The sequence below is a fragment of the Megascapheus bottae genome, chromosome 15 (assembly GCF_031878675.1).
Source record: "Megascapheus bottae isolate mThoBot1 chromosome 15, mThoBot2.hap1, whole genome shotgun sequence".
Taxonomy (NCBI): domain Eukaryota; kingdom Metazoa; phylum Chordata; class Mammalia; order Rodentia; family Geomyidae; genus Megascapheus; species Megascapheus bottae.
Window position 1 is genome coordinate 49,929,062 of NC_143523.1, and position 20,415 is coordinate 49,949,476.

Consider the following 20,415-nt stretch of genomic DNA (forward strand, 5'->3'; position numbering starts at 1 on the left):
GGTCAAAGAGTAGAAGACAGCTTCCACACTGGAGCTAACAAACATGAAAGGTCATCTCCAATGTCACTGTCCCCTGCATCCCTCACTTCCTGGAAGTGGCCAGTTGTGGTAACTGAAGGGTTGTGATGGCAGGCACCCTGACCTATGCAGGGATCAAAGTGAACAGAACTGGCTCAGGTCTTTAAACCCTCAGAGCTGGGAGGGTGGCAGTGGCTTCCTGGCCACTCCAATGCTGTGGATTGCCTGGGGGTGAGGGAGAGGACAGCTGTGGCCCTAGATACTATCCAGAATGACGAATTCCCACCTTTCAAGTGTTGTCCAGACTGTCCACCTGTGAACTTGGGCCATCCAGTAGCTCAAAAGGATGGGACCCGTGTTGGGATGGTGTAGGACTGTGCCTCCCTGGTGTCCCTAGGGGTCTGGAGTGATTTCATACCACCATCTCCAGGGATGCTGATCTGTGGGTGGGAAAACAGCCATCCCAGAGTCCTGTCCCTTCTATGTGATACATAGGTCCCAAGACTTCGGCCTTTTGAAAGGAAGGTTTTCCTTTGGACCCAAATGGCAAGGGGACTGGTTTCCCCTGGGAAAATCAGACACACGCGCGCGCACACACACACACACACACACACACACACACACACACAGCACTCCCTTATAGGTCTGAGCTGCTGTACTGGTTTCCCCTGGGAGAATCACACACACACACACACACACACACACACACACACACACACACACACACACACACACACACACAGCACTCCCTGATAGGTCTGAGCTGCTGTAGTTCAGCCCACAGGAATTCCAGGCTGAGTTCACCGGCGGCTGTCAGACTATCTGAGCCCCGAGAATGAATTCAAAGCTGGCAAAAGCATTTCGTCTCTTCTCTCTCAATGGAAAAAGTGATCTCTCTGGCCCCGAAGGAGTTCAAGCCGAGGTCAGAGCAGCTCCCTGAAGGATGTTTTAAAATGGGGTGTCTGTGTGTTGGGGAGGGGGGTCACTCCGGCCTTTCCCCATCACCCTGCTGAAGCCCGGGGTCCGCTCAGACCGCTGCCCGAGACTAAGGCAACCCACGAAGTCTGTGGCACGTCTGCGCTCCCATGCGGACCTCGTCAATCAGGCAGCGGCCCCGGCGGGGCCCGGGCTCCTTCCGCCCGCCCCGAGCCCCCGGGAGAAGACCCCCGCCCCGACCACCTCCCCTTGCCCGCCCACAGCGGTGTCATTGTTCTCTGACGTCACGCTGCAGATCCGCCCCTGGGTCCCCCCCCCCTTTTTTCCTCCCCACCTCGGCGGGCTCCGTGCGCCTGCGACCCCGCAGCCTCCGACGCCCGGGCAGTGCCGGGCTCCCCCCCACCCCCTCGCCGCCCGGTCCGGGCTGCGCCCCCTTGCGCTCTCCGCAACTTGCCTTTGTTATTCCAGCTCCCTTCCTCGCCTCGCCTCCGACACGACGGCAGCCTGCAAAACGCGGAGCGCGGAGCCGGCGCCACACCTGGATTCCGAGGCGGGCGGACTCCTCCGCCCGCCTCCCGCCCCCCAGCCCCGCGGCCCAGGAGGGGGAATGCGCGCGCGCGCGCGTGTCCTACCCCGCGCTAATTATGGCTAGAGACCCGGGGGCGTGGGGGGGGGAGTTGTGCGATCCTTCGAGGGGCGCTGGAGGAAGGGGTGTGGAAGAGGAAGTGGGCTTGTATGTGTAGGTGAACGCGAGCTTTGGGGCACGAGGAGCGGGAGCGTGTTTTGTTTTCCGGGCGTACGTGGGACTGTGCGCACCGACGTTTGTGAGTGCGGTGTGCCGTGTAGGTCCGAGTGCACTGACGGCGGCCGCGTGCGCGGGCGCCCGCGGGAGGGCCGGTGTGGACGGGCGTGGGGGGGGCAGAGCGTGTTTGCTGAGCGGCGGGTGGGCGCCGGCGCGTGTGGCGTGTGTGTAGGAGTTCCTAACCTGAGTGGCAGTAGACGTGAGCCAAAGGGGGGCGCACGTGGACGATCGCGGGCAGGGACGGGGTGTCTGGAGGGGGGACCCCGGCCAGTGGGCACACTCAGCTTGGACGCGTGCCCAGCCCCGGGTCGGGGTCCCGCTGTCTCCACCCTTCCCCCGCGCACTGCACCCCAAGGGTTCCCCGGGAGGCTTCAGGGCATCCCCGCATCTCAGGATGCCTGGGACCTGGCAGGTTCACGATACCCTCGCTGCTCCCCAGCCGTGGTGGTGGGGGGGGTACGTGGCAGCTTTCCCCAGTGTTCCCCTTGGTGTTGAAATCGGGGATCCTCTTTCCGCACCCCTTCCCCGCCACGCGCCCGTCCCAGAGCTTGTAGGAACGACCCCCAAAGTCTCTCCTACGGGGCAGGGAGGCTTTGAAGATCTTGGTAGCCACTCACTCACCCTAATTCGGATACCTGACAGCGCCCCGCGGCCCCGAGACCACTCCAGGCGGGGGCGCGCGAGTACACGGGGGTGGAGGGGGGGGCGTGAGGGATGGGTGATCTGGGTCTCCCCAAATAGAGTCCCGATCGAGGCTCAGCTTTCCTCCCCGACTCCAAACTTGTCGGGATTAGAGGGGTGGGGTGGGGACCTTAGGGAGCCGTGAGGGAGGGGAAAGAAGAGGGAGAGGGGCGGTGACAAGGAGCCCATCAGCGCCTGGAGGACGAAAAGCTGAGAGGGGGTTAAGACCCCGAGAGTAGCGAAGGGAAAAGGAGAGATCGTGAGGAGGTGAAAAGGAAAGAGAGAGAGAGAGAGAGAGAGAGAGAGAGAGAGAGAGAGAGAGAGAGAGAGAGAGAGAGAGAGAGAGAGAGAGAGAGAGAGAGAGAGAGAGAGAGAGAGAGAGAGAGAGAGAGAGAGGGAGGGAGGGAGAGAGAGAGAGAGCGTGCCAAGGCGAGCAAAAGCAGAGCGCTGGCTGCTGGCGGCGGCGGCGCAGCTCTCCGCTCCGCTCCGCGCTCCGCGCCGACTTTTGCGAGCGTCCGGCGGCGCGGGGCCCTTTGGAAATAGAATAGCCAATGTAATCTGACACTTCAACTTGCTGGGCTCCGGGCGAGTTGATTCACTTACTCACCCCCGAACGCCGAGTTCCTTTTCACTGTCTGTGGACATTAAAAAAGCGAGCGGCGGCGGCGGGCGCCCGGGAGAGCGAGCGGCCGGCCGGGAGAGCGAGCAGCGATCGGGCGGCCAAGAGAGCGAGCCCCGGCCACTGCGCGGTGACCCCCTCCCTCCCAGCCCCGGCAGGCGCGGAGTGGGAGCCCGAGCCGCTGGCCGAGCCGATCTCGGCGCTCTGGCTGCGCTCCTCCCGGCCCCAGCCGGCCCTACCGGTGGCAGCGGCGGCGGCGGCGCGTCCTCCAGCGGCGGCAGCGGTGCTCGCAGCGCCCGGTAAGTTTGGGGACAGAGCCAGGCGCCCGTTAGCCCCGAGGCTTCCTCTCGCTCCCCGCGGGTTCTCCGTGTACGAGCGTGGGGGCACTGAGTGCTGGAGCTTTTTCCCTTAAAGGGTCCGCTTGGGCAGGGGGAGAGGGACGAGTGGCCAACGTCGTGGGCTCCGTGCACTCTCCTCGGCTACTGGGGCTGGAGGCCCCGGCGGCCGGCTGGCACCGGGCTGCACCGAGCCGACTCCGGCTGAGCGCGGGGACCCGGGGATCGTCGGGTGTGCGGGGCGCGAGTGCCGTTCCGTGCGCGCGGAGCCGGTGCCCGCCTCCTGCCGGCGCGCCTACGGCTCTGAGCTCTGACCACCCGGTGGCCGGGCAGGACCTGGATTCGGGAAGAGGGAGGGAAGGACCAGAGAAGGACCGTCTCGGTCTCTCTTGCCTCCTTTGGAGAGATGCGAAGTTGTGAGCTTGTGTGCATTGGAGAAGCGTCGGAGACGGAGCTACATTTCAGGGTGGCCGGGCGGTGGGGGTGATAAGTTGTGCATCTGAAATTTCTAGGGAAAACACACACTTTTGCACAGGGGAGGTGGGAGCGCGGTTAAGTTGGTGTGTGTGGGGGGGGGATAATTGCCCCGGGAAACGCTGCGCGCAGTCAGAGCTGAGATCGCCAAGGGGTGTGTACTAGGGGGGCTTCTCGGAGGGTTCTGAAAACCACAGGGGGGCTTTCAGGCCCGTGCTTGGACGGGGTGCCCCGGGCTGAAGGCGAACCCCGAGGGAAGCTGTGCGAGCGCGCGCGCGCGCGCGGTGCAAATGCGAAAGTAATTTCCTCGGGTTCTTTCTTCCTCTGTCTCTGGAGACTGCGGCTCCGGGGGAGTGGGAGGTCAGCCCCGGACAGCGGTGGAGGGGCCAGGCCGGGCTTGGAGCTGAGGTCGAGGGTGATAGAAAGGGGAGCGGGTTCTGGAAGCTTGCTACCCATTCTTAGCGTCTGGGTTGGGGAGAACACAGTGGGGAGCGCGGCCTCGGCGTCTGGGGCGCAGGCAGCCGGCGCGCTTCGCCCCCTCGCCACGGGGACATCTGTCCAGGAAGCTGGCCGGGCGGGGAGAGGGCGCGGTGCGGAGGGCAGGCTCCCCGCCCCGGAGTGGTGGGGGCGCGGGCGAGGGGCGGCCGCCTTCCCCGGCCATTGTGCGCCAGTAGATTTTCACGGGAGACTGCCCCGGAGCCGCCGGAGAAGGCCGGGAGCCGGCCACAGCCCAAGGTTTAAAAGACACTCCAGGAATGTAAACAACCCGAGCGGGAGGGAGGGCGGACGGGAGCTCGCCCGGGCCGCCAGCCCGGGGGGCCCCCCCACCCTCCCCGGGGGACAGGACTTGGGCTGGGCCGCCCGGTCCTACCCCTCTACCTGCAGCAAACTTTTCTCTCTGCCTTTCTGCTGTACCTCCAGCCGGGAGCAGGCTGAGAGCTTTTCCCAGGCCAGGGCTAGCGGGGTCGGGGGGCGGGGGGAGTGTCTGGCACCCCGCGCTGGATCGGGCAAGCTTGGCGGCTAGATCCGAGCCTGGAGCCCCGGCTGCGCCCGGCCCGCAGCTGCAGCTTCCTGGGCCGGCAGTGCCCGAGTAACTGGGGCTCCAGGCTGCCTGCCTCGCTGGCTCCCTCCCTCCTTCCCTCCCTCTGCTTCTTCCTCCGCTCCCCCCGCCCTCCTCTCTCCCCTGACTGCTTTTCCAATGCCCTGACATGAGGGAGGAAGATTTAACTTGGCAGCCCAAACAAATGTTCTCTCTGAGGTCCTCCAAGAAGCTGGCGGCTGGGCTGGCCGGGCGAGGGCACCGTGCGGCCAGCCTTTCCGTCTTCCCTGCTCTGCCAGGGACTTCGGGAGCTGGCCCCCCTCCCCTGGTGGACAGCCTTGGGCATGGAGAGTAAAACCCAGTCCTGAAGATCGAAAAGGGCAGTGGGCAGCCCCTGGCTTGGTGCTGGGCAGAGCCAGGCTGGGGCTGCCTCCTGGTGCCAAGGGTTTCTGAAGGCTCTTAAGCAACAGTTTGTCTCCTTTCTGCAACCTGGGAATGGAGCCTGGTAGACCAGAGGGTTAACTAGTGCAGCCTCCTCCTCCCCCGTGGGTGTGAGGACAGGCTGGTTACACAGGGCAGGGCAGGAGGCCAGAGGCTGTTCCCAGAGGTGCCTGGGTTTGCTTATTATTGTTTTTTTGAAGGTACTTTAGATAAAGGGGCAGGCGGTAGGGCTGGAGAGCCGGGCAACTTGGCTGCTGGTTAAATTCCAGAGTTGCCTTTGCCAGAGTTTGCCTGGTAGGAGTGGAAAAGTTGCTTGTAAGCTATCTGGGAAGTTTCAAGAAGGGAACAATCCCCCCTCCCCATTTCCCTGTCTTGATTGCAATTTTTTTGAGGGGTTCCAAAAGAAGAGGGAATTCCTAACCCTTCTCTCTGGCTCTTCCTTGCCCCTGTGTAGAAGCCAGGAGGGTTTGTGAATACCCGGGAGCCTTGTGCTGACCTTTCCCTCTTCAAGTTGAGGATGTTGAAACTCCAGCATCAAACAAAAGACACATTGAAAGCCCTATCTGCTACAGAGCACGTGTGGCTTTGGGGCTAGAGGGAGGTGGCTTTCTTTTCTTTTTTTTTTTTCCCTCTGAGTTTTATAATTTCAGTTGAGCTTTTGTCTCCCCCCCTTCCCGTCTCCCCAAGGACCAAAGCGTCTCTTGGTCCCGAGACACCCAGTTATGAAACACATTTTCTCATGTAAATCTCAGAAGTTTAGATTTGGGAGTGTGGGTGGCAATGGCCTGGTGGGGTGGAGATGGCTTAAGAGTTTTCTGGAGTTGGATTTTGGGGGCAGGGAGGACAAGGGAGGTGGAGGAAGAGGAGGTATTCAGAATAAGGTTCACCAAGAAAGGATGGGAATAAGAAAATACTGAACTTATGAAAAACCATTGAATAAATAGCCTTTTCTATGCAGAAGTGTTGCTGGCTTCTTTGTAGGGACAAAATGTCCCTTTCCCCCTTCAAAGGAAGGAAGAGGGAGAATTCAGTAGCAAAGTGAAGAAATGTCCAGAAGCTGGTGTTTAGCTACAACAAACAGACACACAAAATGTTCTTCCCTAGTTACACTTTACCAGCACCATCTCATTAGAGATGACCTAGCCTGAGACAGGTGTCCACCCATTGACCCATTCTATAAAAATCACAGGGAGAAGGACCCAGTTGAGTAGACCTGCAAACTTCAGTCCCCCCCGAATGGCTAGCCAGGGGTGGATGCAGAAGAGGACACCTTGGGATCTGTGTGGCCCTAGAGCACAGGACCCTCTTCCAATGCAGCCAGACTTACAGAAGTCTTCTGCCCGGGTCAGAGTCCAAGACTTGTCTATAACCAAAGGTCTCGAGGTTAGATCTAAGAAACCCAGGCTCCAACAAGTTAATTTGGGGGAGCTTTCTGTGGGCATTCCCATCATGGAACCAGGAAGTATGGCTTGCCAGGTCATGACTGGGTCCCCTGCGTTTTCATTCATAACTCTGCTCCCCTGGGCCCCTGCTTGGCTCCTATCCCTGTTGAATCTTTATGAGGTTCCTTAGGTTTTGTGTGGATAACAAAGGCTGGCTACTTAATTACCCGATGCTGCTGCTGCTGCAGTCTTGCCTGGTGACTGCCTGGTCCTCCCAGCAGGACACAGTGGCCTCTGCTCAGGCCCTCTGAGGAGGGCTCTTTGTCCTGAAGAGCCCCTGAGGCTGGGATGGGGGCAGACTGCCTCCAATGCAAATTCTGTGGTAACTCTCAGCTCTGGAGGAGGAGAAGGCTGCAGCTTGTTGGCTGCTGAAGTTTGTCAGTTTGTTCTGCAGGCCTCAGTCTATTGATCTGTACAGTGGGTTCAAGGGCAGAATGTCTACTCTACCCCTAGGTTGCTTCGAGGAGAGGGAGCTGTAGAAGGATGAGGCAAACGAAGATTGTCCCCCCCCCCCCCCGCCCCTTGAGCTACTCACTTCTCTATATTTATTTATTTATTTATTTTGTCAGTACTGGGGCTTGAACTCTGGGACACACTCTCTTATTTGGCTTCTTCTTCACTCAAGGATGGCACACTTATCATGTGAGCCACACCTCTCCTTCCAGCTTTTTGGTGGTTAATTAGAGATAAAGCTCTCACGGACTTTTCTGCTTAGGCTGGCAGCAGCCCTCAGATCTCAGCCTCTTGAGTAGCTAGGATTACGGGCATGAGCCACCAGGCCTGGACTCTCATTTTTTTTCCTCTAGCAATGATGGATTCCAGAGCTGACATATTTATGTTTGGGCACAGCCTTTGGCATGGCTGCTTCCAGCCTTTATTTACAGCGCCATTTGGGGAGCAGGGAAGGGTTCTTCTTGATGGGGATCACTGGGTGGCAGCTTCACCTCTTGGCTCTTCCTTTCCTGGAAAGGGGCTGCAAAGGGAGGAGATTCCAACACCTATGTCACCCATGTTTTACTGAGTGTCTCCAGTATGAAGGCCTTGGCCCGTGAGACCCAGAACCCAGTGAGGCACGGAAGTTCGTGCTCCTTAAGAGCCTACATCCAACAAGGGCAGGGAGATCAATCCAAATAAATAATTAACCACACCAGCTGGCTGCCTGCCATGGGGCTTGGGACAGGAGTAGCCACAGTCCCTCCTCCTCTTCGTATGGCACTTGGTGGATCTGGAATTGGCCGCCAAATTTATTTAACCCCAGTAACAGCACTGTAAGCTAGCTGTGATTTAGGATTACCATCCCCCCCCTTCCATTTCACAGAAAAGAAAAATGAAGTTTGCAGCAAAACAAAACAAAACGAAAAACAACCCATGGCTCAGTTTGAAGTCTCATGGATGGATACCAACACCGTGCCTTGAGTCCTAAACTCAACAGAACTGGGAGGTAATGCTGATGTTTGTGCAGACGCTCAACATGGGAGCGAGGCTGAAGGAAGTGAACCAGGCAGAGATGGGCCTGCCCTGGCCTAGCGGTGCAAGGGTCCACGCAATGTTCTTTTGGGCACAGTGTCACAGCCTGCTCTGGGCCTCAGATGTCGCCCTCTGCTCATAACAATGCCCATGTGTATCAGCTTCACAGGCCCTGGCCCTGCAGTATGGGGAGCCCCCAGTCTAGGTGAAGCTTAATCCTGTCTTCTTGGGCTATTGTAGTCTCTAGGGATATGGAGGCTGACTCAGCCTGCTCTTGTTGAGTCAAACACCAGGCTACGTGGACCCCTGAGGGTCCAGTCACCTCATGGTTGGCACCTGGTGGTCTGAAGCCTAGACAAGTCTGTGGCTGGTTGGGATTCAGGGTAGCCAGGCAGCCAGGCAGGCCAAGCTGGCATCTCCCCTAGGAAGCCTGGCCTGGCTCAGCACACCTGTACAGGTAATAAATGCAGCCCGGGAGGGCTCAGGCCTGCTCCTTTCCTCAAGCCCAGCTGCTGGGGCTACTTACAGGATTGCTGGGGGAAGCCGGGGTGTCCGTGCTAATTAGATTTCTTAGATTTCAATGCTCTCCTAATCCTGTTAGCCAGACTGTAATTGTAACCACTTCAAGGTTTTGGCTGTGGCAGGTTGTTGAGGACAGACGGAGCAGGGACTCTATTCTGGCTTAGCTTTGGACAGCCAGCTGGGGACCAGGAAGACCAGGACAGCCTTCTCAGGTCTCCAGGGTGGAGGCCTAAGCCATGGTAGGTTTGCGGGCATTTTTCTGTAGTATGTCAGGCCGTCTGTCAAAGCAAATATGGCTCTGTTAAGATCATTCATCATATTCCCTTGCCAGTGGAGAAACTGAGGCCCAAGTGGGACAGGGCCTAGCTAAGGGCCTCAATGGCTGGTAGTGGCTGAGTATCAGGAACTTGTGGTCTGCCTTGTGACTTTTGCCCATGAAGGCTTCCATACCTGGTGAATCCTCTAGAGATGGCCATCTACCCCCAGAGACAGGGAGTGAAAGGCCTATTCTCTCCCTCTCTATGTGTGTGAGTGTACACACACACACACACACACACACACACACACACACACACACACACACACACACACCAGCCATTTTGAAATTTCAATGTCTCTTTCTTCCAAAATTCATTCATGGAGTCTAGCCTGAATAGGAACTGCACCCACTCTCCTTCCTTTCCCCATCCTGTTTCTCCATCCCCATACTTTATTCATCCACCCACCCCTGTGGGCACAGTGGGTGGCTGTGTGGCCTTCAGATCTCCTGCCCTGCCCGCAGCCCCCTTCTGTTCAGTAAGGAGCCGTGCCTGGAGGCCTTCTTCCACTTGGGAACCTCCCTGGCTCTGGGCTTTGAAACCCTAAGCATGGAGAAGTCAGGGGCTGATTGGGTTACCTGCTCTGCTTTTCCTTTTCTAGGCAGGAAACTGAACCTTGGAAGGCATGAGGTCGGCTTTGAATGGGAGGCAGAGCTGGCCCTGGAACCCTGGCTCTGCAAGCCTATGAATTCATTAAACATTTATGGAGCATCTACTGTTTGCCAGGCCCAGCCCCGCCCCCCCTTAGCTGCTCTTCAGAGCACATAAACAAATGCTCTTCCTGCCCTGATGAACCTGGAGGACAGGGCTGGCCTCTGACTTCTCTGGTAACAGGGTTTCATGGCACCTGCCAGGCCCTGCTGCAGATAGGAGGATGGAGCTCTAGGGTGGCTTTGGAACTCCAGTCCAGCAGTGGTGTTTTGTTTTGGGGCTTGAGCTCATGGTCTGGGAACTGTCCCTTAGCTTTTTCACTCAAAGCTGGGCACTCTACCACAGGAACCACACCTTCATTTCTGACTTTTTTGGGTGCTTATCTGGAGATAAATATGAGTCTCGTAGACTTCTGGCACGGCTGGGTTTGAACTGAGATCGTCAGATCTCAGCCTCCTGAGTAGCTAGGATTATAGGTTTGAGCTACCAGCACCTGCTCAGGCTATGTTTGCAAAGGCTGATGGTATTACAACACGAGGAAAGACAAACAGAATCCTTGCAGGGAGTGTGCAAGGTTTATTCTCCACCAAAGCCTATTCATTATGGGAGGATGGGTGGCTCCCTTCCCCCTCCCCTGCCCCCAGCCTCCACTCGCTGACCTTGTCCTGTGCTGGGTTAATGACACTCAGGCTGTTCCTACTCCCACCTCTTCTGTGGATGGGGAAGCAGGGTGGAGGCCTTCTCACCCCACCCTTCGAGTCACCTGTGTCAGGCCCAGGTGAAGGCACAGGAGGAAGAGTGGGCTGGGCTCTGTGTGAGGGAGGAGAGCCAGTGCCTGGACCTTGCCCTTACTCCAGGGTTCCTGCCCCAGCTCCCACTCCTGCTCTTCAGGTGGACCTTGATCGCAGTAGGAAGCTGGGTGGCCACGTAGCTCCCATCAGCCAATGGCCTGGCTGAGCTGAGACAGGACTCACACACCTGTGGCAAGGCTCCCGAGGCTTGCAAGCGGTGGGGGCCCTTTGGGGTCTGTTCACCTTTCTGGATGGCTGGTGGAGAAACTTCCCACCATGAGAGGACAAGCCGTGGATCGAACAGCTGGATGGCTTTTCTGCAGCAAGATGTCCCGCGGAGGGAGCTGGGTAGGGAGTGTACATTTTGGTACCCTCTCCTGGAGTGGGTCGTGGATGGCCTGGCTCTCCACACATTGAACAACTTACTGGATGTCTATCACTATTACAGGCCAACTTTTTCTCAGGTGGCTTAGGGTCAGCCCTCAGGCCCATCTTTTGTGACCTCTGGGACTTTAGGAAATGTCTTTACTTTTCTGACCTTGCTTAATACACCAGAACTGCAGCCCGTCTGCAGCCTGCCTCATAGAGGATGACATGGAGCATGCTCAGTACCCTTAAATGCTTAAGAATGGTAGCCTTTCCTGCCGATGGCAGCACACACCTGTAATCCTAGCTTCTCAGGAGGCCGAGGTCTGAGAGTCACAGTTAAAAGCCAGTCGAGGCAGAAAAGTCCATGAGGCTCTTGCCTTGAGGGGAAAAAGTAAAGGACAGCAACCAGGCCCTGAGTTCAAGCTTCAATACACAAAAAAAAAGGAAAAGCAAAGCAAAGAATGCTAGCAACCCTGGTCATTGCGTGATCAGCTGGCAGAAGAGCAAGCAGTGTTGCCCCATTCATTGTCCACAGAAAGGGCCGTCTGTCATCCTCAAGAGACCCCCTAGTAATAATCGAAGTTCTTTTTTGTTTCTTTGTTTGGATTGGGATTTGGACTCTGGGCCTCCCACACCTCCAGCCCTTTATGTCTTCGCTTATTTTTTCAGGCAGGATCTTGCTTTAATTCTAGAGTGAGCCTCAGGCTTACCTGTGCCTCTGGAGTAGCTGGGATTATAAGCGTGAGCCAGTACACTCTAATTCAGCCACCAAGGAAGCCCATTCGTCTTAGAGGTATTCAAAAGGCAGAGATGTCATTTGGGTTCCTGGGTGAGAGAGAATCATATTTTCCCTTCTCCTTACAAACAGAGCAGGTGATGAGCAGAAGCATCGTTTTCCGCTTATGGAATCAAGAAGAGCAGGGATGAGCCAGAAGCATTGCAAAGCCGAGAGCAGACCAACAACTGGGCTGTTGGTTTTTCACGTTCTTTGTATGACAAGCATGAGCTGAAATCACCACACAGGGTCCCAAAGGGGGCTCTCTGAGGGGCAGAACACCTCCATTCCTCTTTTAGAAAACTACCAGTGGAATTTGCTGCAAAGCACCTCCTGCTTCTCCCCTAAGGCCTTTCAGAGGGAGACTGGCCACACCTATGGGACACGGGGGAGGGGGAAAGAGCCCAGCCCTGGCTAGATCAGCATTGTTCATCCCAGAATCACTTTCTCCCTATGGAGAGAAGTTCTCCCCACAGGCTACCCTCTCAATTGCTCTTGTCTTCCTTCTTCCTGCCTCCAGCGTGCAGGCAGGTCTCTACCACTGCGCTGGCCTCTTTTCCTTTCCTTTTATTTTTGGGCATCAGACCACAAATCTGTTTGTGGTTGGGCAGTCTCCAAAGCCAGACCAGTCTGATGGAGGGGTGAGGACCTCTACAGAAGTGGAAGTGAGCCTCGAGGCTCTGCATCCACTAGGGCTGGGCCCAGCGCGTGTCTTCCTTTCTTCAGAATGGTGATCTTTGCTTGGGAAACCATGGGGATATTTTTAATTTATTTATTCATTTATTTATATATTTATTTATTTTTGGTCAGTCACGGGGCTTGAACTCAGGGCCTGAGTGCTGTCTCTGAGATTTTTTATTCAAGGCTAGTGCTCTATCACTTTGAGCCACAGCACCATTTCTGGTTTCCTAGTGGTTAATTGGAGATAAGTCTCATAGACTTTTCCTATCCAGGCTGGCTTTGAACTTTGATCCTCAGATCTCTGCCTCTTGAGTAACTGGGATTATAGGTGTAAGCCACTGACTGGTGCCTGGCTGCCACAGTGATTTAGGTGCTCCACTCTTCTTGTTCTCATTCCAACTTTATTGTGGGACTCCTTGACCCCTTACACCCAGTGTGTGTGTGTGTGTGTGTGTGTGTGTGTGTGTGTGTGTGTGTGTGTGTGTGTCACTTGACTTTTTGTGTTTTTGTTTTTCTTTTTGCTGTAAGGTGGTGTTCACCACCACTTGAGCCACAGTGACACTTCTGGCTTTTTGCTGGTTCATTGGCAATAAGAGTCTCAGAGGCTTTTCTGCTGTTTCTGGCTTTAAACCTCGATCCTCTGATCTCAGCCTCCTGAGTAGCTAGGATTACAGGTGTGCCCCACCTACAGGCACTTGCCATATGTTTTTGTCGATCGTAGGGCTTGAACTCAGCCTGGGCGCTGTCCCTGAGTTCTCCAGCTCAAGGCTATTGCTCTACCGCTTGAGCCACAGAGCTACTTCCGTTTTGTTTTGTTTTGTTTTGGATGGGGCTTTTGTGCCTGGGCTGGCTTTGAACTGTAATCCTCAGATCTTAGCCTCCTGTGTAGCTAGGATTACAGGTGTGAACCACCAATGCCTGGCACGCTTGACATTTTATAGATGAGGAGATGGAGGCTGAGGGAAGAGAAGGGACTAGTAGTGATGTCCCTGGGGACATAAGCCCTGGCACAGGGGTGAATTGGCCTCGAGGGATGAGGAGTGAACATCAAGCAGGTGGATCCTTCTAGTAAAAAGATCCCATTTTTTTTTTCTTGCCAGTCCTGGACCTTGAACTCAGGGCCTGAGCACTGTCCTTGGGCTTTCTCAAGGGTAGAACTCTACTACTTGAGCTATAGCACCATTCCCAGCTTTTTTATTTTTTGTTTGTTTGGGGTTTTTTTTGTTTTGTTTTGTTTTGTTTTGCCAGTCCCAGGCTTGAGCTCAGGGCCTAAGCACTGTCCTTGGGCTTTTTCAAGGGTAGAGCAACAGCACCACTTCTGGCTTTTTCTATGTATGTGGTACTGAGGAATCAAACCCGGGTCTTCATGCATGCTAGGCAAGCACTCTACCACTAGGTCAACACTCCCATCCCCTCCCATCTTGTTGTCTGTGAGATGTAGCACCTAGTTGTGGGGATCAAGAATGTTAGAGTGAAGGGGGAACCCCACCCACTTCTTCTAGGAAAGCCAGCCAGGACCACTGATTCAGGGCTATGGCTTCTGGGTTAGGAAGCCGGTTTCAACTTCTCAGCTGTAGTATCTGTGCTGGTTAATGTTCCTCCTTTGGGGAGCCCCTAGGATTTCCAGAAAGAATACCCTCATGCTTCAAGCCCTTCCTGGATACTTGAGTGGAGAGAAGGTTGAGGCTGTGAGAATGGTGGCCCCAATCTGCGATTGTGAATCATTATCCCCCCTCCCTCTTCCCTGCTCATGGTCCCATGTGTCTGAGTTTCTAGGTGCTGAGAAATGGGTCTTGTGGTTGTCAGATAGTGTATGAGAGGATTTTCTCTAGTGTACTGCAGACCCCAGGAGAAGAACAGAAAAAGGTGATTTCTAGTTCCCTCCTCTCCCTGCCCCGTATTCCAGTGCTGTTACTGGGGCTTGAATTCAGGCCTTGAAGTTTTTCCCTGAAGGCTGCCACTCTACCATTTGAGCCACAGCTCCACCTCTGGCATTTTACTGGCTGATTGGAGAGAAGCATCTCATCTACTTTGCCCTGGCTGGGTTCCAATGGCATTTCTCAGATCTCAGCCTCCTGAGTAGTTAGGATTATAGGTGTGAGCCACCAAGTACCTGGCCGTTTCTAATTTTTTATTTAGAGAGGTGACCTACATCTATTTCTCCCCCGCTGAAGGGTGACTTCAGATGTCCCATCGGGCCTTTCCAAGTGTCTGTTGTACTTTATCCTCAGAGCTTGGCCCTTTAGGCAGGAGCTGAGTCTACTTTAGGAGTGGAAGTCCTGGCAGGCCCTAGAAATCTGGGACTTTCTCCTTTGTGAATGGCCTCTCTCTTAGGCCATCTCCCCAGAGGTGCCTGGCCGTCTCCATCTGCACCACCCCCTGCCTCCACACATCTCTGATTCCCACAACCTCGAGTAACCTTAGCTGCCACCTTATCTAACACCCGGGTACAGGGTGCCGTTAACTCTTGCAGCATCACTACAGAGCCTCTTCCTACATAGATCCATGTACCCCGAGGAGGGGGGCTTCTCTCTGCCTCCCCAGCAGCTCCAGCCATCTGATGCCTCCCTCCAAGGGTATGTGTAGTCCATACTCATCCCCAAACTCGAGGTTGGGAGAATTTTGTTCTCAGGAGCTCCCTCTCACTGCACCCCAGGGATTGTGTCCCCAGAGACCTTTCTGTAGGCAGAGTATTGCCAGGCTAGAGTAGGCAGAGAGGGTGTGTGTGTGGGGGGGGGGGTTGTTCTTCTGTCCCCTGGGCATGTTTTACTTTTTCGGCTTCTGATTAGAGCCTAGGCATCTTGGAGGCATCAGTCCCAACCAGGAAATCACCTCTGCAGATCAGATGTGGAAGTGCCTGGGGAGGCCCCGGCCATGGGCCACTTGGCTATGAAGGGAAGAAAGTGGTCTTGCATGCTGGGAGGTTCAGAGCGGAAGAGTCTTCCTGGCTCTCCCTCCCAGCCCGGTCATCTGTCCTGGAGACAGAGCCCTGTCCTGGGAAGTATGGGGAGAGCCTACCTGGGTATCCTTAGGCTATGCGAAAGGAGTGCTGGGGTTGGAGTCTGAGCCACAGGCCCTGCTTCCTGGGCTGCTGTGGGAGTCCATGAGAGGGCAGGTCTTCACTGCTGTGCAGTCCTCCTCCTGTCGGGAGCACCCATGTCTTATTACCATGGTGCCATGATGATAAGAGTGGTTCAGAAAGGCCTCGGGGACTGTCTAGACCAACCGCATCATTGAACTGCTGAGTCTCACCCAGAAGGACAAGTCCTTTTAGCAGATTTGGAACAAAACGTCAGGTGTTCACAGAGCACAGGGTGGCTCATGTCTATAATCCTAGCCACTCAGGAGGCTGGGATCTGAGGATTGTGGTTCAAAGCCAGCAGGGGTAAGAAAGTCCATGAGACTCTCTTCTCCAGTGAGCCAGCAGAATCCCAAGGTCAAGCCCCAGGACACACACACACACAGACACACACAGACACACAGGTATTCCAGGAATCACCATGCTGGGCCCCTGCTGTGTCTCTCCAAAGTGAGGTGTAGGGAGAGACTCCTCTACTGACTGCTGTGGCTGTGGTACTGCCTCACCTGGGTTTCTCACTGTGGTGTCACAAGGTGCATGACCCTCACTGTGCCTGGAGGCAGGTAGGCATCACTTCACTCTGGCGCCTGTGGATGCTAAAGTAAGGTACCTCCCTTCACTTCAGCCTCCTTCCAGGGCTTCTCTGGGGCTTGTCCATTTGGCACTGGCACTGTGAATGGGATAAGGGCCCCAGGAGTTCCCCCTTTCCTTGCCCAGTTGTTTGGCCTTTGTGGCCAAGTATCTTGGATTTGTGGCTATAGTTTCAGTTGGTATAACCTTTCCCAGGGCCCAAAGATGCCAAGATGCTCAAACTATTAGAACAGGAGGGGACTGGGCATCCTGCCGGCCTCACTTCTCTTCATCCCCATCTTCCAGATTAGACAGCTGAGGCCCCGAGAAGGCAGGAAACCAAGCTGTGAATGAAGCCAGCCAGATGCTTGGCCTTCTGCTTCCCAAGTTGTCTTTGGCCCTGAAGGGGCCAGAGCAGCAACTATGGCAGTCCCCCCCTGACTCCCTGAGACCCTCCAGCCCACCCCCTTTCCTTGGAGATCTGAGAAGCACCAGATCTGAGCAGCCAGAAGGTTGGTGCTAAGTGCAGGCCCTGCTGACATTCAGGTAGGTGAGACAATCAACAGGTCAACAACTTAACGCTGTCATGAGTTACGATCTGTGCTTTGAAGAAAAGCACATCCGGAGAAGGGGATCTAGAAAGGTGCAGAGAGCCAAGACAGGCTTCTGTGAAGGGGTGCAGTGGAGCAAATGATGCATGGGAGTGAATCCAGAGAACATTTGAGAGAGAAACTGTAGACAGAGAGTTGTGTGCAAGGCCCTGTACAGGTGGTACGTGGGCAATGTATTCTAGGAAAGTCAGAGGCCAGTGTGGTTGGATGGCAGAAGGAAAGGAGACAGCTGAAAGGAGGTCAGTACACGGTCAGTACAGGGTAAGGAACCAGATCATAAAGGGACTTACTGACAAAGGAAAGGCAGATGACTGCAAGCTCCGTGATTTGAAAGCCACTGGAAGATTTTTGTTTTCTTTTTGGTGACACTGATTTGAACCCTGGTTTGTGGACTCCAGTAAGACATCCTTTAGTCATTTTTTGTGGTTACTTATTTATTTTAATCATATCTAGGATTGAACTACTACTATTATTTTTTCTTTCCTTTCCTTTTCACTTCCCTTTTCCTTTCCTTTCCCTTTCCTTTCAAGCCCATTATGGGGGTTTGAACTCAGCCTCCAGTTTTTTTTTTAATTTTATTTCATTATTTATTTATTTATTTATTTATTTATTTGCATTTTTCACAGATGGCGGGTACTCTATCTCCAGCTCTATATTTTTTTTGGCTGGGTAGTTGGCGGAGAGTTTCATGATTTTGTCTGTCTACACTAGCTTCAAGCTGTGATCTTTGTGATCTGAGCTCTGAGCCTGAGCTGCTGCACAGCTGCTGGTTATTTCTGAGGCTGGGGTCTCCCTTCTTGCCTGGGTACATGCCTGAACCTCAGTTCTTCCAGTTTAGGCTTTCTATGGTAACGAGATTTCAGGCACGTCAGCATGTCAACCTTAGCTTCCTTCGGTTGAGATGGCATTTCCTGGACTTTTCTGCCTGGGGCAGGCCTCAAACTGCAAGCCTCTTAGTCTCAGCCTCTTAAAGTAGCTATGATTACCAGTATGAAGCTCTGCTGCCACTGGTAGTACTGAGGATCAAACCCAGGGCCTCGTGCATGCCAGGCAAGCTCTTTACCACAGAGCTGCACCTGCAGCTGGGAGGCTTTTACAGTAACTGGAATTGGGTGGTGGGAAAGGTCTGGTCCTGGATCCATGGAACTGACTCCCTGTAGAGAAGACACTGGAAGTGTCTGCGTGCTTCTGGAAAGCAGCCTCAGGTTTGGGGACAGAAAGTATCCCAAGTTTCCATGTTGTGGGGTTCTGGGCCTGTCTCTGTTGCAGCAGCTGCTGCTGCTGCAGTAACTCTGTCAGGATGTCCATTGAACAACTGAGGAAAGAGAGACATAAGGAAATGTTTCTGGTACCCTGGTTTGCAATTGACCTCCGTCCTCCATTCTAGCAAATTCTCTTGCCTTAGTCTACTGTACTCTCCTCTGCACCATGGTTTTCTAGCATGTTCACTCACCCTGAAGTCCTGGGCCTTTGCATACACCAGCTCCACCCAAGAGCCTCACAATTCAGTTTGGTGAACTCCTGCTCACCCCTAAGAGCCCAATCAGAAGCAGCCACCTCTGAACTCTCATAGTGTCAGAGCTAAGGATTTCTTTGCCACGGAAAATCCATCCTCCTATGCCTCTCCTTTCCCACTCCACCGCCTGGGATTATCTTGGGTTGGGGTGGGACTGAGCCTCCCTTTACACCCCCTCTTTCCGTTCTGTGTCCTCACAGCCTGGCCCAGGGCCTGCACAGAGGAGGGAACAAAAACATTTCAGTGTATTCCTGGAGCAGTAGTTGGTTACTATGGAAACAAGGAAGTGTTGCAACTTCCTGAACTTGAGGTTGAGGTCAAAGAAGGCAGCTTTCTGTCTTGGCTCCTGGGATTAATCCAGGATGGTTATCCCTAGATTCTCCTTTGTTCAAAAGCACCTTCAGCTGGGCTGCCCCTACCCTTGAGCCTCAGTTTCTCCATCAGTAGCATAGGTACATTGGGATTGCCTGGATGTCTGCTTTGACTTGCCAACCCCCCAAGTCTCAGGATTATTAGTAAGATTTCTGCCTGGAGCCCGTGCTGGTGTGGCTCACACAGGCCTCTAATTCTGGCTACTTAGGAGGCTGAGCTCTGAGGATCACAGTTCAAAGCCAGCTTCAGCAGCAAAGTCCATAAGACTCATCTGTAATAAACTACTTGAAAAAGGCCAGTAGTAGTGCTATGGCTCAAGTGGTAGAGCACTGGTCTTGAACACAAAGAAGCTCACAGACAGTGCCTATGCTGAGTTCAAGCTCCAGGATTGGCAATATATACATATATTGTCTAAGTTTAGAATCTCTAGGGTGCATGTTTCTTGGCCTTTGGTGATGGAACTGGGGTTCCTGTGATCCTCAGAGGCCTAAAGAAGGGTGTCAACAGGTCCAGAAAGAAGTGGTGTGAGAAAGGTGTCTTTTCTTTTCTTTTTTAACCAGTCCTGGGGCTTGTGCTCAGGGCCTGAGCATTATCCTTGGGCTTTTTCAAGGCTGGGCTCTACCACTTGAGCCACAGCACCAATTCCAGCTTTTTCTATGTATGTGGTACCAAGGAATCGAACCTGGATCTTCGTACATGCTAGGCAAGCACTCTACTACTAGGCCAAACTCCCAGCCTGGAAAAGCATCTTTTCAATCAAAGTAGTTGGTTTCTTTTCTGTTAATCTTGTAAGAGTTGTTTTAATGAAAAGTTCCTGCTTTGGCCAGTTGGCTTGGCCCTTGGTAATTACATTTTAGTTACATACATCCTTTTCCTGCCATTTTAATTATGACATCCCTCATTAGAAGATCTTTGAATTTTAATTACTTCCTGTTAATTATGCCACATCCTCTTGCAGATTGTGAACTGAGCTCAGCCAATGGGAGCACAGGGCGGGGCTTACCAGGTAGAGATTAAAAGAGAACAGTCTGGGCTGGGAATTTGGCGTAGTGATAGAGTGGTGGCCTAGCATGCACCAAGATCCCAGTTCCATTCCTCAGTACCACGCACATAGAAAAAGCTGGGAGTGGTGCTGTGGCTCAAGTGACAGACCACTAGCCTTGAGGAAGCCCAAGAACAGTGCTCAGGCCCTGAGTTCAAGCCCTAGGACTGGCAAAAAGAAAAAAAGGAAAGCCTTTAGACTCTTCTGTGCTTCTTTGCCTGCCAGACTTGGGCTGATGGTGCCCCCTTCTGCAGAAGTAAACTTTGCCTCGCCAAGTTCTTTTCAAGTAGGTGTCCTTATTCCAGTCCCACACCCCAACATCCTGAGCTGTTTCTAATAGTGGGTAGGGCAGGGAGATGGTGGAAACAAAGCCAGCTGAGTCTGGTGGGAACCTGAGCAGGTCCTGAGACACCTTCCTTCACCTTGAAAGTGGCCTGGGCCAGTGTAGATCAGGGTGGCTTTGGCTGCCTGCTCTCTGCTTTCTGACTAGTGCTGTGCCATATAGCCCTTGACACTCCCTCCAAGGGTTGACATGTCCTTCAGTGGCCCCCGTGGCTGCCCACTGCCTTTGGTAGTGGGGCTGTGTGGGTGGACAGCTTTATTTTGCTCTGTTTCCTCCACTTGGTTGCTCAGAAGCCACGAGTTAGTCAAGTGCAAAACCACAGCCTGGTGACTGCCTGCCTCCCCAGCCCCACAGCACCTGGTTAGGCTCTGGACTCGGCACCAGCTGCACAGTCTTGGATTTGAAATGTCTTCCCAAGCAGCAAGGCCAAGGGTCCAAGGCCCAGCTCCTCCTGCCATGCATAAGCTGCTACCGAGTAGGGTGGGCAGTAGGTATCTCTGCCAGCACCCACTCTGGTTCCTA

General features: G+C 54.3%; 1 protein-coding gene across 1 annotated transcript in view; it reads left to right on the forward strand.

The window, feature by feature from the left end:
• Window positions 1-3,001: 3,001 nt before the first annotated feature.
• The window catches only part of Zmiz1 (zinc finger MIZ-type containing 1), a 212,724-nt gene continuing 195,310 nt past the window's right edge, over window positions 3,002-20,415 (forward strand). The window contains exon 1 of the mRNA XM_090346671.1: window positions 3,002-3,355. The gene's annotated coding sequence lies outside the window, so the exon portion shown is untranslated. The remainder of the gene's footprint in view (window positions 3,356-20,415) is intronic.